The sequence below is a fragment of the Amborella trichopoda genome, chromosome 11, assembly GCF_054954075.1.
Source record: "Amborella trichopoda isolate Santa Cruz 75 chromosome 11, AtrichopodaSantaCruz75HAP2 v2.0, whole genome shotgun sequence".
NCBI classification, from domain to species: Eukaryota; Viridiplantae; Streptophyta; class Magnoliopsida; order Amborellales; family Amborellaceae; genus Amborella; species Amborella trichopoda.
Genome location: NC_142346.1, coordinates 6,517,388 through 6,534,382, shown reverse-complemented (window position 1 = coordinate 6,534,382; position 16,995 = coordinate 6,517,388). Strand labels below are relative to the sequence as shown.

The 16,995-nt window shown below is 34.3% G+C and overlaps 1 protein-coding gene across 5 annotated transcripts in view; it reads left to right on the top strand.

Moving 5' to 3' along the window:
- The first annotated feature begins 1,831 nt into the window (after positions 1–1,831).
- The window catches only part of PYRB (PYRIMIDINE B), a 31,908-nt gene continuing 16,744 nt past the window's right edge, over positions 1,832–16,995 (top strand). For 3 of the 5 annotated variants that reach the window (XM_088851629.1, XM_006854496.4, XM_088851627.1), the window contains exon 1: positions 10,695–10,786. The gene's annotated coding sequence lies outside the window, so the exon portion shown is untranslated. Of the gene's footprint in view, positions 2,805–10,694; positions 10,787–16,995 lie in introns of those variants that run through there. The other 2 variants (XM_088851626.1, XM_088851628.1) reach the window with 1 other exon arrangement.

The following is a 16,995-nucleotide window of genomic DNA, read 5'->3' as shown; positions in this document are numbered from 1 at the left end:
TGTACAAACCCCACCTTGTTATTCAACAATTCACACCTTGAAACTTCATCAGCCCCAAATCTTCTCTTTTTACCTCATAAACCCCAAATCTACTATCTCTTTTTCTACTCAATCTACTCTTTCTCTATCACAGAAATCCCAAATCTTCTCTCTCTCAACTACTTCGACCAGAAATCTCGGGGAAATCAACTCTCACAAAGAAATGAGAAGATAATAGAAACTGCTTCAACCCGAAATCTTTAAAGGGTAAAATCAATTGTCACAAAAAAAAAAATTGAAATCTTCAAAGGGTAAAATCAACTATCACAAAAAAAAATAAATGAGAAGATAAGATAAGAAGATGAGAGAAACTCAAATAAAGCAGAGAAGATGAGAGGATAAGAACAAGAATAACAAGAGCTTGGGTCTCTTATTGAAGGGAAGAAAATAAGAGGGAAGCAATGAAATCTTTAATTCATCATTAGGGTTTGCTAGCTAGAGCCTTTTGTTAAAGGAGAGAAGATAAAAGGCAATTTGATCATTAATTCACCATTATAGTTTGCTACATTATCCTGCTCGCGGATTTGTGGTTCATCAAGGTTAGAAGGGGATTTGTGGTTCATCAAGGTTAAAAGGAGAAACACGTAGAAAGGTGAGAGAGAAAACATTAATTGCCTAGTTGTCCTCTTCTTGTTGAGGGATAATATAGTAGAGAAAAATAGATTTTAACATCCAAACGACTTTATAAGAAAAGAAAAAGAGAAAAGTTTACATAGAGCCGAGGCTCTAAACAATCAAATTTGAGCCTACCTCAAAAAATTCACTAGAAGTTGCTTTGATGTTCAAATATCTTCAAATTGATCACCTTGACATCAAGAAGAATAGACACAAGAAAAAATGGATTTCAGGTTTTGAAAATAGTGTTTTTGTAATGCATTTTTTGACTGTCAATTTTCAATATTTTCAAGTTTTCATAAATCTTTTGATCTACACTATTTTTGAAGCTTTAAACTTTATAAATAAATATTAAAATATTTTTTAAGGCTATCACAAAGATTTTCAATATTGAAACCACATTTCTCGACACTAGTTGAAGGTAGGCTCTAATTTGATTGTTTAGAGCCTAAGCTGTATACAAACCGCATTCAAAGAAAAAAGGCTTGGTATTTCTTGTAATTAGCATTTGAAAAACTTCGTTTTATTTGACATCCAAACTTGTAGTTAACAATAAAATTTTATAAATATATAAATATTTTAATTTTGGAAAAAGTTTATATAGAGCCTAGGCTCTAAACAATCAAATTAGAGCCCACCTCAAAATTTTCAAGAAGTGGTTAAAGATATTCAAAATGATCATCTCAATGTCAAGATGCATCGACCTGAGAAAATTCTAGATTTCAAATTTTAGAAATAATGCATATTGTAACGTACTTTTGGACTATCAATTTTCAAGATTTTTAAATTTTTATATATTCGTTTGATCTACACTATTTTTAAAGCTTTAAATTTTATAATTAAAAATAAATATATATTTTAAGGCTTTCACAAAAATTTCTAACATTAAAAACCACATTTCTCCACATTATTTGAAAGTGAGCTCTAATTTGATTGTTTAGAACTTGGGTTTTATGCAAATTAGAGCTTTTAATTTTTTGGTTGGATGTGCGTCTAGGTCCCACACCATATTTTTTGGTCTTTTGGGACGGGGACCCAACCCGACCGGACCCCTACGGCGGTCCCACCGTAGCATTGGGGGCCTACTCTTCGTTCCACCATACGCGAAAGTGAACCATTGGGTTGCTCTCTCCTCGGCTTTATAACCAATGAGTGGGCATATGTTTTCCTTGTGATTGTGATCCCTCGGTAGCACACATTCTCTCCCTGGCCATACCAAAAGAAACGTCTCCTTCTCGGTCTATTCTTCCTGATTAAGCGTCTCTTTCTCTCTCTATTCTTCCTGAATAAACGTCTCTTTCTCTGTCTATATTATTCAGGTTGGCTGGATGAAGAAGCCATTGCCGTACTCTGAGTTTTACAGAGGGCATGTACGGTGTCATGTGACTTTTTAACGTGGAAATTGAATGATACATCGATGAAATGAATGTGTATTTTAAATTTCAAATCGCTGGTTCTGACCCGCTGTTCACGCGCAAATGGTGACAGAAACTCGTTATGTATTCGGCCACAGTCCGTGACTCGGTCGTTTTTCTTTCGGGCTGACGTTTTGGGTTTGATTCTAACCGTTGGATGGAACGGTGGACGGCAAGCAAAAGAGTAGGACCGCATGTTGTCCCAGGTCATGCCATTCTCTGCAACTTCTCGCTCCACAACTCTCTCTCTCTCTCTCTCTAAAAACTCAATTCCACACAACTCGCTCTCTCTAAAAACCCAATTCCCTATTCTTGCAATAGTTCACTCTATAAAAAATTCAAAACTAGGGGCATGGGAGTTGTCCATAGCTGTAGTAATAGTTCTAGAGAGAAAATTTCAATGGTCATGACACAATAACTGAGAGATGAGCATTCCATTGAAAGCTCTCAGAACTGTGAAAACCATGTTTCTCTCTCTAAACAAAGCCATTACTGAGCTCACACACAAAGGCTCGATCGTGGGAGCTTGCCGCCTCTTTGATGTTGCTACCGGTCATAGTGACATAGAACTTGATGCTCTCTTGTTTTGTTCAAGCCATGGTTTTATCGGATGTTCGAAATGTGTTTGGTAAAATGTCTCACAGAGATGCAGTCCCTTGGAACCAAATGATCTCTGGTTTTGAAGGCGGCTGAGCTCAAAGAAACGAACAAAATTTTCGAAGATTCACTAGAGAGGTATCCTCATATAACACTCTTATCAGTAGTTATGGGAGAATTGGATTTTAATCATAAGCTTGAGCTCTCTTTCAGTCTTTGATTCAATGCCTTTTAGGACTATGGCTTCTTGGATTGCCATAATCTCTTATTACTTCCTAATTTGCAAGTTGTCATTATTTATTTTATTTTATTTTTCTCAGTTACTATGGTGATCTGTCTTTGGTCATAATGTATGATAGAATTGTTTATGGAATTGTATACAAGAAGATCATTTTCTTTTAGTACAAAAAGGTCATAATTATTTATAATCATTTGATGTGAAATCTAATAGCTTTGATGTGTTATAAGATTCATGAAAAATTCTTTTGAACTTTGAGATAGATCAGTTGAACAAATGTCACGTCCAATTTCACATTTAATAGTCCAGATTAAATATGACTATGCTATACCAAAGATAAATAGTTTGCATACTATTCCATCGTTTATTTAGTCATAACTCAAAGTATGTTCTAGACAAAGTTGTTGCCTCATAAAGATGTTGTTTCCATTATGTACTTAGTCAAGTAGCTTCTATTTGGCTTTATTAGGATGAGTTATGAATTTTGGGGTGGGACCACTAATGCAGCCTGTTTTATTTGGCTTTAGAGGCTTTGGAATGAAATGCTTTCTGTTTCCTCAAAAACAATACTTTGAAGTTTGAACCCATCTATTCACTTGCCTTTTTGTATTGGGAAAAGTTTGTATAGAGCCGAGGCTCTAAACAATCAAATTTGAGCTTATCTAAAAAATTTTATTAAAAAAAGTTGTTTTGATACCCAAATATCTTTAAATTGACCATCTCAACATCAAGATGCATAGACATGAGAAAAAAATAGATTTCAAGTTTTAAAAATAGTGTATTTTGTAATGCATTTTTGGACTGTCAATTTTCAAGATTTTTATAGATCTGTCGATCTACACTATTTTTGAAGCTTTGAACTTTATAAATAAATATGAAAATATATTTTAAGGCTATCACAAAGATTTCCATTATTGAAACCACATTTCTCGATACTATTTGAAGGTAGGCTCTAATTTGATGGTTTACAACCTAGTCTCTATACAAATCGCTCCCTATATGTATATAGGTTTATATTTCTAGAGAAGAAGGAGGGGTATTTTTATAATTTTATTGATAATTTGGGTACTTTTGTTATTTCACCATGGAGAATTGTGAATCCTTTGGAAAAGATTGGGTTAACCGCACCCTATATGTATATAGGTTTATATTTCTAGAGAAGAATAAGGGGTATTTTTATAATTTTATTGATAATTTGGGTACTTTTATTATTTCACCATGGAGAATTGTGAATCCTTTGAAAAAGATTGGGTTCGATTAGTTTAGGACTGGAGACATTTCCAAAATACAGTTGTTTGTGGCAAAGGATTTCATGGGTGCTAACCACTAATACGATCCCATCAAATTGCTCCTTTCCTAACATCTAAAATAGGTTTATAGTAAGCCTTATATCACTAAAAACAAATGAACGAATGGTTATAACAGGCTTACTCACTAATCTCTAGGCTTCCAGACTGCCGGGCTCAATCAAATATAGGCTGCTAGGCTTCCTTAAAATTCTAAACATGTTTTGGGACCAGTCCGGTCCTAGAACCCTAGGGCCTATGCCACAAAATGTAGCCCAAAATTCCAGCCTATAGCCTGAGGAAAGGGTTAGGTTGGGCCTAGGCCAAGGTCAGTATAGCTGGCCAGGTTCAATCCCCCCCCCCCTTACCCGTCATGTTTTTTTTAAAAAAATAATTTATTGCTTTTTATTGTATTTGGGCCGGCCTAGCCCTAATAGGGCCAAGGCTATGCCAAGCTAGGGCATGGGGTGGCCCGGCCCAAGCCTGGCCCCTAGCCAACCCTAGGTCAAAACATAAAATCTATTTACCAAAATAAACAACGAGATGACTCAAATCATCCTAACAACCATCATCCTTATCACTATCGCTCCATTATGTAAAGGAAAATTATTTCATGAGTCAGCACGTGCAAGAGCCCGCTGACTTACAAACATCCATCTTAAAGATAGACATTATCTAAAGGAAAAAGTTTATATGAGGTTGCATCTTTAAAATGTAGAATCACAGATGCACCTCAAAAATCCATCAGAAAAATTTGTTTTAATGTTGAAAAAACCTCTAATTGGTCATCTCAACATCACGATGTATGAATATGGAAAAAAAAAAAAGATTTTGAGTCTAAGAAATAGTGCATCTTGCTATACATTATCTAGACCGTCCATTTTCAAAATTTTCGTATGTTTATAGATCTACTTGATTTTAACCATTTTTGGACTTTAAAATTTTATAATTAGATATAAAAATAGATTTTGAGATAATTCTAATAATGTTTTTCACCAAAATTACATTTTATGATACAATTTGAGATGCGCCTTAATTGGATTGTTTAAGGTTGCAACCTTATAGAAACCACACCCTTATCTAAAGTGTATCATTCATAAATAAAATAAAAAATTAACTAAAAAATTATAGCTTTAATTTTAAAAAATTAAAGTGGGAGGCAGCATATGTACATATGAGTCGCCGACTTCTTGTGCACCCCTCTACTCGCCTCCACCTTGTTGCTAGGCTGAGGCTTAGGCTTAGGCTTAGGCTCACGGTCAGGCTCACGCTCCCCTATGGCAACGACATAATGATTGGACATGGTGGCCCTAATGAAAAACACCACCTGTTCGGGCCCCATTTTATGTGCGTGTGAAAATACAAAAATGGCTCCAAAATAAACACAAAAAAATAAATACAAATTTTCAATTGATGTAAATAAGATTCTTACAATGTGTTTGGAACCTCCGAGATCCGGTTTGGCAAATCCTCTCAAACAAGTCTGCTTTTATACATGGCAAAAGATGCCCCGATGTTGTAGCTCTCGTTTTTACACCTTAGTTCAATTTTGAGGCGCAGGGATGAAGTTTTCTCTCAAAGGAATTTGGGAACATAGAGGTGGAGCTAAGGTTTTTCTCTAGCTCACTTTCTCTTGTCTCTCTCTTAGGGTTCTTTCTAGCTCACATTCTCTCTCGAAGGGCACGTTTGTTTTTCTTAAAGATATCTTTTAGAAAGTTCAATGTTTTTAAATTTTTTTAAAAATTGAATATTTTGTTTTGAAAGGTTTAAATAAATTATGGGTATTGTGTTTGACATTACTCATATTGAGTAATGATCCTATGAGTCCCTCCCACATCTATGTGTGTAGGACCCTAAAGGATCATCATTAAATTTGACACAGATCTCTATTAAATTTAAATACCATCAGATGATTTTTTAAGGTTGTTACATCATATTATTATAGAACTGTTGCATGCACTCATTGTCATATATATATATATATATATATATATATATAGGAGGATACTTCAAAATGCCTATAGGCGAAAATAAATAGTGATTTCGCCTACTTTCATTACCATCCAAATCTCATCGCACAATCATAGTTGTTCGATAGTGTTTCAATTTTTATTTTTGTTTTACTAATCGAAATGATCTGAAATTTGAAACGTGTGTACATCTTAGTGAGGCGCACTTTATAAAAATATGAAGAAAATAATTCGTAAAATAAAAATTGATCAAAATACCCCTGTAAATTTTCAAAGGTATTTTGGTGAATTTATATTTTGTTAATTATTTCTTTCATATATTTTATTAGGTGCGCCTCACTAAGATATACACACGTTCCAAATTTCAAGTAATTTGGATTTATATAAAAAAGATAAAATTAAAACACTACTAGACAACTATGACCGTGCGATAAAGTTTGGATGGTAGGCGAAATCACTGTTCATTTTCGCCTATATGTATTGGGAAGAGTTTTATATATATATATATATATATATATATATATATACACACACACACAATATTATGTATTTTATTAATGTATATTGGTATTATATATAATATAATATAATATTTATTATAATATAATATAAGATATTTATATATTAATATAATATAATAATATAAATATTATATATGATATAAATATATATTAATATTATTATAAATATATATTAATATTATATATTACATATAATCAATATATATTGTGTAATTTAAATTACATTAATAAAATAAATATATAATACATAATATAATATAATATTATAAAACATAATATTATATAATATAATATTATGTTATAGTAATATTATATTAATGATCCATGAGACCCTCCCACACCCATGTATTTAGGACCCCAAATGATCACTATTAAATTTGGCACAGATATCTAGAAAAGTTATCACATGAGTGTGAGAGTGACTTTTCTAGAGATCTGCACCAAATTTAATGGTGATCATTTGGGGTCCTACACACATGGGTGTAGGAGGGTCTCATAGGATCATTGCTCATATTAATATTATGTAATTTTCTTAGGAAAAAGTTAGAGCTGAGGCTCTAAACAATCACATTAGAGCCCACCTTAAAAATTTCGAAGATGTTTTGATGCCAAAGAACAAGCAAAAAAAAAAAAAAAAAACAAGAACAAAATCCTAAATCCTCATCCAACGACTCAGAACAAAGGCTTTTTATGCCTCAATCTTTTTTCTCTACCCCCAATCCCGCCTCTCTCTCTCCAAAAAATACAGGTACTCTCTCTCCTAAGTCCCGGAGGCCCGCACATAACTCTCTCTCTCTATGTCCTATTCACAGTGGTTGTGCCCTAAATTTGGGCTTCTTAAAATCCTAATGGTGCAAAATTTTGGGCTCCCAAAAACCCAAACAGTGCCCAAAACTTTTTATCACTGAAAATTCTTCCTCTCCCAGCAGTGTGCCAGTATTCTCAAAACATGCCCTAAATTTGAGTTTTCCTATATTATGCCCAAATTTTCGGCTTCTTTCTAAATTATTTTTTGATTTTTTTTATTAATGAAAAATACTGTAAATTAATGTGCTCAATCTACTTGTATGGCATGTATGTATCTTTATTGAGTTTGTGCATCTTGTACAATTTTCTGTTTTTATATTATAAATGGATGTTGTGTGCTTCTCTAGTCCTTTTCTTTCTATTTGTTGGTGTTTCTTTTTATTATTAATGTGTAGTTGATCAATTTTTTTTATTTTTTATTTTATGCTTATGAACTCAAATGTTACTACTATATGAACGTATTAGAATTAGGGAAATAAAACACTTGTCTACCACTCTACCTCATTTATATTGATCAATCTAAAACTTATTATTACCACTCTAGCTTTTTTAATTTTTATAAACTTATAGAAATATGTTTGTATTTTTTTAATTTTTTTTATAAAAATCCGAAGTCTTTCTCCGAATCAACCGATGCACCGAATTGCTTCATTTTTCGTACCAAACCGAAACAGATGCCGAAATGAATCTGACAACATTGTTTCGGCGCGCCACTTTATTATGTACTACATAATGGATTTGGGCCCATGGGATTTATTCAAAACCAAGACACTCAAATACATGGGACTACACTTAAATATTCATAAAATATAAACTTGAATTACATGAACTTTGAATACAAATCAATCTCAAACTCAATCTCTAATTTCAAGACAATAAATCAAATATGTACTTAATCTAGGTTTCAATGATAGTAACATTGGGTAACATGGAAAATTGCCGACAACATATCCTTTTTCCTAGACATGTTATTACAGTAGGGTTCTTAGTTTTCATGTCACCAGTTTTCTACCTCCACATTTTTTTGCCAATTGCCAAACAAGGAAGCATCTAATTACCTCTTCATCAAAAAAGAAGAAGTATTTAATTACATTGATAGCACCCCATACCTTAATCATCACGTTGTGGTTTTTTTCCTATTACTAACATCATCCCACGAATACCTTAAAAGATGTAACTCTTAATCTACTTGAAAATACAGTAGGGGTTAGTCTTCCACACTAAATTATCCAAAAAAAGAAAAAAGGTGGTAAAAAAGAGAATAATGGTGTAGGGTAAATGTGGCCTCTAATTCAAACACTCCCTCAAAATCAAACGAGAGAGTGAAGAAACCATAGCCATAAAATTTGTAAAATTTTGGACTTCTATTCCATGTAGCTTGTATTATAACTGAAGAAAAATGAAAGGAGGGCTCCAAAAATTAAACTTCACATAAGTTTGGGCCTATTTGATAGGTGGAAGCTGGAAATTCCATAGAAGTTAAAAGTTCTAGACTTCTAGAAGCTGAATTATTTATTATCCGGATTTGACAAATATTATTTTTGATAATGTGGGTGGAGTTATAGGAAGTCTGAGAACCTTTGTTTGATTGAAATTGGGGTTTTGGAAATTGGGGTTTTGGAAATTGGAAACATGAAAATTAGTCAGTTTTAGCCATTTATTGAAATTTACATCTATAAGAGGCTAATTTCTTTTAGATGAATGAGATTTCTAAGCCATAGGTCTAACAAATTGGACGGTCCAGATCGCCTAAAAAGGAAATGTTAAGCTCGCCATAAAATAGACTGTTGTGGACATGTCAAATTAATCTGATTTTATTTTAATTTTTTTGCCTCAAATTGGACTAAATATTTTTCACCCTCATGCACTTGCACAAAATAACAAAATTGGCATTTCAAAAATAAAATGGTCGAATACTTTTTAATATTTTGAGGGCTATTTGGTTAATTTCTTCTATTCTAATTATTTTTTAATAGATGCACCAAAATGAGGCACACATATTTCAAATTTCATTTCTATTTGATATTGGAAAATAAAAATAGATGAAGTTGAGGCTTAAAATGAACAAATAGTCCATATTGTAGTTCAACTAAAAGGTTATCTTTCTCAGTCGTCCTTCGAATGGTTTAGAACATATCTAAGTATTTGATATCTCTTTTCTTGCATATGGATGGGAACAAGCTAAATTTGGGGTGCCATCCTTCTAGCCTTGAGCACCTCTAAAAAATACAAAACAAATAGTTTGCATAACGAGCGAGTGCTTTGCAATAGCAAAAAGCGTTTTTAAAATGACCAAAATGCTTCTAAAACTTTGAGAGGTTAGTTGCTCATTTTATTTTGCACCAATTAGTTGTTTATCCAATCTATCCCGATCTAAGTTATTAAAACAAGGAAAACTTATTATAATGTACGTAAATTACCAATTGTTTGTCAATATATCTATTTACAACAGTCCTAACTTGTGATTATCTATCTTTTGATGGACTTTTTAAAATTAAGTAAAAAAGAGGTAAAATATTAAATAATACATCCCTTAAATATATTTTGATAGAGGAAATTGTTTATTCGAGGTTGTAACCTTACTATTAAAAATGAAGTAATAGTAACTTATAGTCTATTTTATGATTCAAAAAAATAAAACTTATACTGTCCACTGTACTTGGACGTTATACATTTAATACTATCTTGAAAGATATGCCAACATGGACTTTTTGAGGCATGTAAATCTACATCACCAATTAAAATTGACCGTTGTGCATTATAATGGTGCTTCTATATGCTGCCAACTTGTACAATCCACATTGTTTGACAAATTTATTAATAAATAAACAAAATAAAAGAGTTTATCTCTAGTCTAAAAAAAATAAAAAAATAAATCTTATCAAAAAAATAAAAGAGTTTATGCAACAAATTGGAAAATTACATTACCTATTTTTCGGTCAAGCCGCGTATCCCATTTCCAAAGCCTCTGCGTCCCATCATCAAACGCATTTCTCAAAATTTAAAATATCGTGGAGTGGGAAATTCCACAGTTTCTGTCTTCCCGGCTGAATTCCCGCCGTTCCTTTCCTAAAAGCCAAGAAAACAAACTCATCTCTCTCTCTCTCCATTCCCCCTCTCATAAGACTCTTCTCCAGTCCTGATTTCTCCTCTAATAAGACTTTCTCTCTCTCTCTCTCTTTGTGTGGGATAAGCTTGTATTGATTGCTTGTCAGTAAACTGTTTGCGCGCAGGAAACTATATAATGGCGCCTCGGTTGTTTATCTCAGAGAGATGCGGTGAAAAGAACACAAACCAGGTAGGAGCTTCAGTCTTGGCCCTGTTTTACTATTATTGTAATATATGTTTGGGTTTATTTCTTGTTAATGGTGTATGAAGTTTTCTGAAGGGGTTCTGGATAATCTGATGCTTGGTCCAATCAGTTTCATTGGAATGGTTTGTTACTTCCTTTTCCCTTGATGCTCTGAAATAGGTCGGGAGAAAACCTGCATTATTGAGATTATGGAGTGGATATGTGGGATAATCTAATGGTTTGTGCCTTTGATCGGACATTCTCTCTCTCTATATATATAATACACACTAACATGTACACATTTTTTGTTGGTTTCTTTTCAATTAGGGTCCAAGATTTCATTTTTACTTTTTTTTTTTTTGGGTAATTCAGTGGGGAAGTAAGGCCCTACCCGCTTTCTCAAGTAGATTAGGAGTTAGTTTTTTTGGAGGTATTAGTGGGGTGGTATTAGTAGTGGGAATGGAAACAACAATGTGGTGACTAGGGTGTGGGGTGCTACCGCCACGACGCAAGCCCCTTTCTACCTTCACATGAATCTATTGAAGCATACTATCATGGTGTTTTTCTTCAAGATAATGTGCTATTCTTATCGGCATTTCTCTTTTTGTTGTTAAATTATTATTGTTTTTGTTGCTGTTTTTATTTCTGGTATGTTGTTATAGTGAATACTGTGAAATTGATACAATGATGTAACCAATAGGCGCATTCAAATGTATACTTGTCATTATCTTTTAGAAAATGTGCTGCTAAATTGATACAAATAATGATTCAATACGCCCCTTGAGATATTTGCTCAATACATTGTATTGGATATGCATGAGTTTTCTTTAATCTATTTTTTTTGGATAAATGAGTCTTTTTATACTAGCATTAGATGAAACTGTGATCCCACCTGGCTGGTTCATGAGTTGATCCATTGACATGTCCCTACTAATTGCATCCTCCATGAATAAGTTGGACTGTTGCAAGTAGTTGGTTTCAAATATTGATTGAATATTGATGTAGCGATTGTCATGTCTGGAGTCTGAAATTGAAGGAGAGTATGGGTTTTTAAGGCCTTCATTTAACCTTTAACTCGTTGCCATTTATTTTGACAAGGAGTGTATTGGGCATGAAGTCTTTGTACACAAACAGTACAAGTAATGAATGGTTGATTGTGATTTGACCATTTCATGTTACTGCATCCAGATGCATCACATCAGTTAATACATTCTTTGAATGGATGAGATCGATTTTTGCACATCATTTATGTATGAAGCCTTTTGTATCCAAGACACATTATTCCAAATCATCAGATAGCAATATAGGAGATATTGACAGCTAACACAATAAAAAAAAAAAAAATTTATTGGCTATACCTATATACTGAACGGCCCTTCGATTCCTTTCTTTGGGAGGTCTCTTTTCTTTTTGAATTTTAGTCGGAAAGCTCACATTATGATGCCTGATTGTACTGTTGTTAATATGATCTTCTTGAGCTCTTGAAGCGACTAATTTATGAAGGTTCATGCGAGGATAGAATGATTTGCATGTTGATTTCTTGTTTAGATTTTATTATTGTTATTATTATTTGAAATTCTATTATTATTATTATTATTATTATTATTATTATTATTATTATTATTATTATTACTATTACTACTACTTCGGTTTAATTATTCATGGTCATAAGAAATCATAGTCATACTGAGCGGCTCTTCGATTCCTTTCTCCGGGACCCTGTTTATACAATACCTGGGCATGTATATTCACGTTTTTAAGTCCGCCAACACGTTTGGATCTAACTTTGCCACCATAACCAGGATATAATTATCCTCAAAACACCCCAAAAAAAAGCTGGAATGAGTCAGACCACGTTTATGATAAAGCCTGTTTTTCTTCAAAAAGATGCTGCCCATTGCAAGGAGCAGACCTTTTCTTCTTCTTCTTCTCTCTCTGCCGAACTCAATGTTTTAAAGTGCGGGATGCGGCAAAAAACGGTGGGGAAGGGGGGGGGGGGGGGGGGGGGGGGGGATGCAGCCCGCGGTCAATAAATATAAAAAAATTCTAAAAAATCTAAAAAAATATGGAGGTGATATATGTGATAGTACGTATTTTAGTTTAATGATTAACTTCAAAATTATTAGTTGTCGGAGATTATTTATCTAGTTATCCACTATCCCTTGATAGAAACTAGAAACTTGAAACTAACTTCATAAAACATTCAACAATCAACAACCATAAGCACAAATTTGCACCATAAGCACAACCATAAGCACAAAAGCACAACCATCAACAACAATAAGCACAACCATAAGCACAACCATAAGCACAAAATAGTGATATTACAAACTAAAAGTCAAGCTCAAGAAGAGTTAATAGTTAATAACTTAATACAATCATCCATTTTGAGAGTCAAGTTTGAAATTTGAAGTCAATTTTTCAAATACCAATCAGAGAGGTCATCTTGAGAGTCGTCATGTGCATCATCAATATCATACTTGACGGCCTCCATGTATTCTTCTTCCTCGGTCTCCTCTGAGTCAGCTTCCTCCTCCTCAATCTCTAAAGCTAATGTGCGAGTGCGACTAGACCCAACAGCTCCTCTACTCCTTTGTGCTCTAGTGTTAGGTCGATCTTCTTCATTAGCCCTTGTTGTTAGCTCGACATCAAGCTATGTAAGATCCTCACTATCAAACACACGCTGTTGTCTTGGATCCATGATCCACTCACTTGTAGAATCACCATAAGCTTCATGTAATTGAATATGGTTGAGTTTCGTGCGATTTTCATACCATTTCCTAAGCTGCTCATTATACCCACACATAAATCAAATCATTCAATGTTTTCTGCTTCAAGCTATTTCTCTTTTTTGTATGGAGTTGTGGTAAAAAATTGAAATTAGATAAATTAGATTTTAGATTAGAAAATTGAAATTCAAGAAATAAGGATTAAGGAATAAGGAGTAAAAGACTTACATGCTCAAATGCACTTCAATTGCGTTCACAGCCAGATGAGCTACATGTGAGATTCAACACTCGAATAGCGAGACGTTGTAGATTTGGTGTCTCACTTCCATATGATGCCCACCATGCAGTTGTATAATATTTTATAATTTAGATTATAGATAAAAATTAAGGGTAAATAAATAAACAATGGAACTATACATAAAGTCAGAGACAAGTAAGGTTACTTTTGGCCTTTACCTGGGTCTGTAGTGTCCCTATTTCGAGTAGCAATATCTCTCCCAAAATTTCCCATGGCTAACTTGAACTTAATCAATTCATGGCTTTGGATCTCATCCTAGATATTTTTGTCAGGTACCAACCTCTCAAGCACATCTAAGAACCCACAATGTATTATACGATCCAACTCAATGGATGGGTGCTTGTAGTGAAGAGATGAGTTTAGAAAGTAACCGGCTGAATGGAGGTACTTGTGAAGCTAGGTATCCCATTTCTTATCAATAATTTCAAGTATAGCCTTGCGCATATTTTCATCATCCTTTAAAACATCCGTTATTTCAGCTCTTGCCCTAGTTATTGCCTCATGTACGTAGCCCATGGCGGGCTTCACATCACCATCAACCAGTCGAAGCGCTCTCACCAAAGGGCGAGCCACTTCCATTGCAAGAATTATTTGACTCCAAAAAGATGTATTCAGAGTAATTTTTTCAGCCTTTCTCCCATCCTTATGCTTTGACCATTTGCTTTGACTCCATGGCTCTGAAACAAACATGGTCCTCAAGGCACTTTGTTGCTTGGCTAGGCTTTGAAGAGTGAGAAATGATGTGGCAAATGTAGTGATACCCGGTCTCACTAATTCTCTCTTCTTTTTAAAAGACCTCATCATGCTTAGGACTATAGTGTGCTTGTAAATAAATCCAACAACAAACATAGCTCTTGAATCACCCCACTAAATAAAGATGTTGTACCCATTTCCTTAAGCATAAGATTAACACAGTGAGCTGCGCAAGGAGTCCAAAACATATGTGTCATTTTCAAAGTGCAGAAATGCCCGACTGCAGCATAATTGGCACCATTGTCAGTTAACATTTGTACCACATTTTGCTCACCAATAAACTCGACAATCTCATCTATCAAGCCACATAAGTATGTAGCATCATGTGACCTATCTGATGCATCAACAGACTTAACAAAAAAAGTACCTATTGAGCAGTTAACCAAAAATTAATGAATGCCCTTGACTTCCCATCGGACCAACCATCACACATAATAGTGGCCCAATGTTTCTCCTACCCTTCTCTCTGAGAAATCAAAATTTTATTCATATCAAATACAACATTCTTCAACAAGGGCTCCCTAACCTCATCTAGTGAAGGAGGAACAAGTCTTGGGCCATATTACCCAATTGCCTGGACGATACATGCAAAACTATCCAGAGGTATAGTATTAAAAGGAATGCCGGTCATGTAAATCCACTTTGCAATCCACTTACCGACCTCTTATGCTCTTTCTTATATCTATTTTCAATTATGGTTTGTTTTGTTTTTTTTCTTTCTCTCCTGAACCACAATTTCGGGGCTAGGGGTGGAAAAAGCATCCATTGGCCCCATGGAGAGAGGTATTCTTCTTTCAATACTACCACCATTATTTATAACCATCTCTCTTGAGCTTAGAGTACGAGTACCCTTTTGCCTCATAGCAACTTCCGACATATCATCATCATCATCATCAAATAATTGGACATCATCAAGTAATTCTTTTCTTTTCATCTTTTTCTTCTCTTTATCTTTTTTCAATCTACCCAAATATTCTCTAATCTCCTTTTTTATATTATCTGTAGCTTGTGGGCATGCTCTTACATTCCCAAAAATTCTGGCTAAGTGCTCTTTTTGTCAAAAAATACCACCTATATAAGTATTTCCACAGAGCAAGCATATCACACAATTTCTATCTTTCGGATTTTTTAGTTTAGAATATTTCCAAGCCAGATCTTTTTTACTAGAAGATTGGGAAGAAGACATTGCCCCAAAAATAAGTATTACAGTATTACTGTACAAAAAGGAATAAAAAGTTACCGACTCTGTGAAGCAGTGCTCGATTTCTTCACGACCTCTGAAACCTCTGATTTCTTATCACAAACATCCCCAAATTAACAATCAAAGCATCAAATCAACATCCAAGTATCAAACAACCGCCAAATCGAAGATTTGAATGAAAAATAAATTTTTGCCAATTTTTTTTCCGTCGATTTGATGCAAAAAAGCCACAAAAGTGGTTGAAAATCATCGTTTAGGGGGGTTTAATACCCCCCCAAACAGTTTCTCCCATTTTTGGATGGTCAAAAAGACCATTTTGCCCCTCCCCAACGGGCAAAATCAAAAAAAATTTCGGGGGAAGGGGATGCGGCGCGATGCGGGATGCGGCTACGATGCGGGATGAGGCCTGATGCGGCCGCATAAGTCAAAAGCGCATATACGGTCAGTTCTGATGCGGAGCCCACTGCATACCACATGATGTGGCTGCATATGCAGCGATGCGGCCGCATTTTAAAACACTCACCGAAATCCATTTCTTCCCCACACTGCCTCCATTGTTGCAGCTCCTCCAGCTGAAACTCTCAGCTGGTCTTCTCAGTTTCAAGACCCACTCTATTGTTACCAGGGTTTTTGAAACTTTCAGTCATCCTCCTTGTTCTCAGGTCGGTATGGTATAATGGTTGAATGATTTTTATTTTTTTTCTTTTTGTGGCTTATTTTTGTTGTTTTCCCTATGATTTGTTGGCTGCATTTGCAAAAACTTGGATTACAACATCCATTCCTTTGAAATCAAGTTTTTTTGTTGTGAATCGGGGCTTTTTGAACCCTTCTTCCAATGTTGCACCTCCACCGAGTCAAAGGCTGAGCCAGGGTCAAAAATCAATCGAGGTTTTCAATTTTCTCTATCGTTTGTTTTCTCGCATTTATGTGAATTTAATTTCTTGTATCTTGCAATATCTTCTGTTACAACAACAACTTTCTCTGTCTCTAGATCGATGGTTTCTGTTATGGTATAGAAAAAATAGAGATCTCGGTGGTTGATGAAATGGTTATTAGGGTTTTTCTCGTTCTTCTCCCTTTTAAATTTTTGAGGTTTTAAGTAGTTTTTATTGAAACAGTTATATTGCTAGTTATATGCCTCATTTTCAGTGTTGAGTATTTTCCCTTTGTTATTGATTGGTATGCTCTGATATCTTGTATTTCTTTTAATATTGGTTCGGGTCTGTTATGCAAA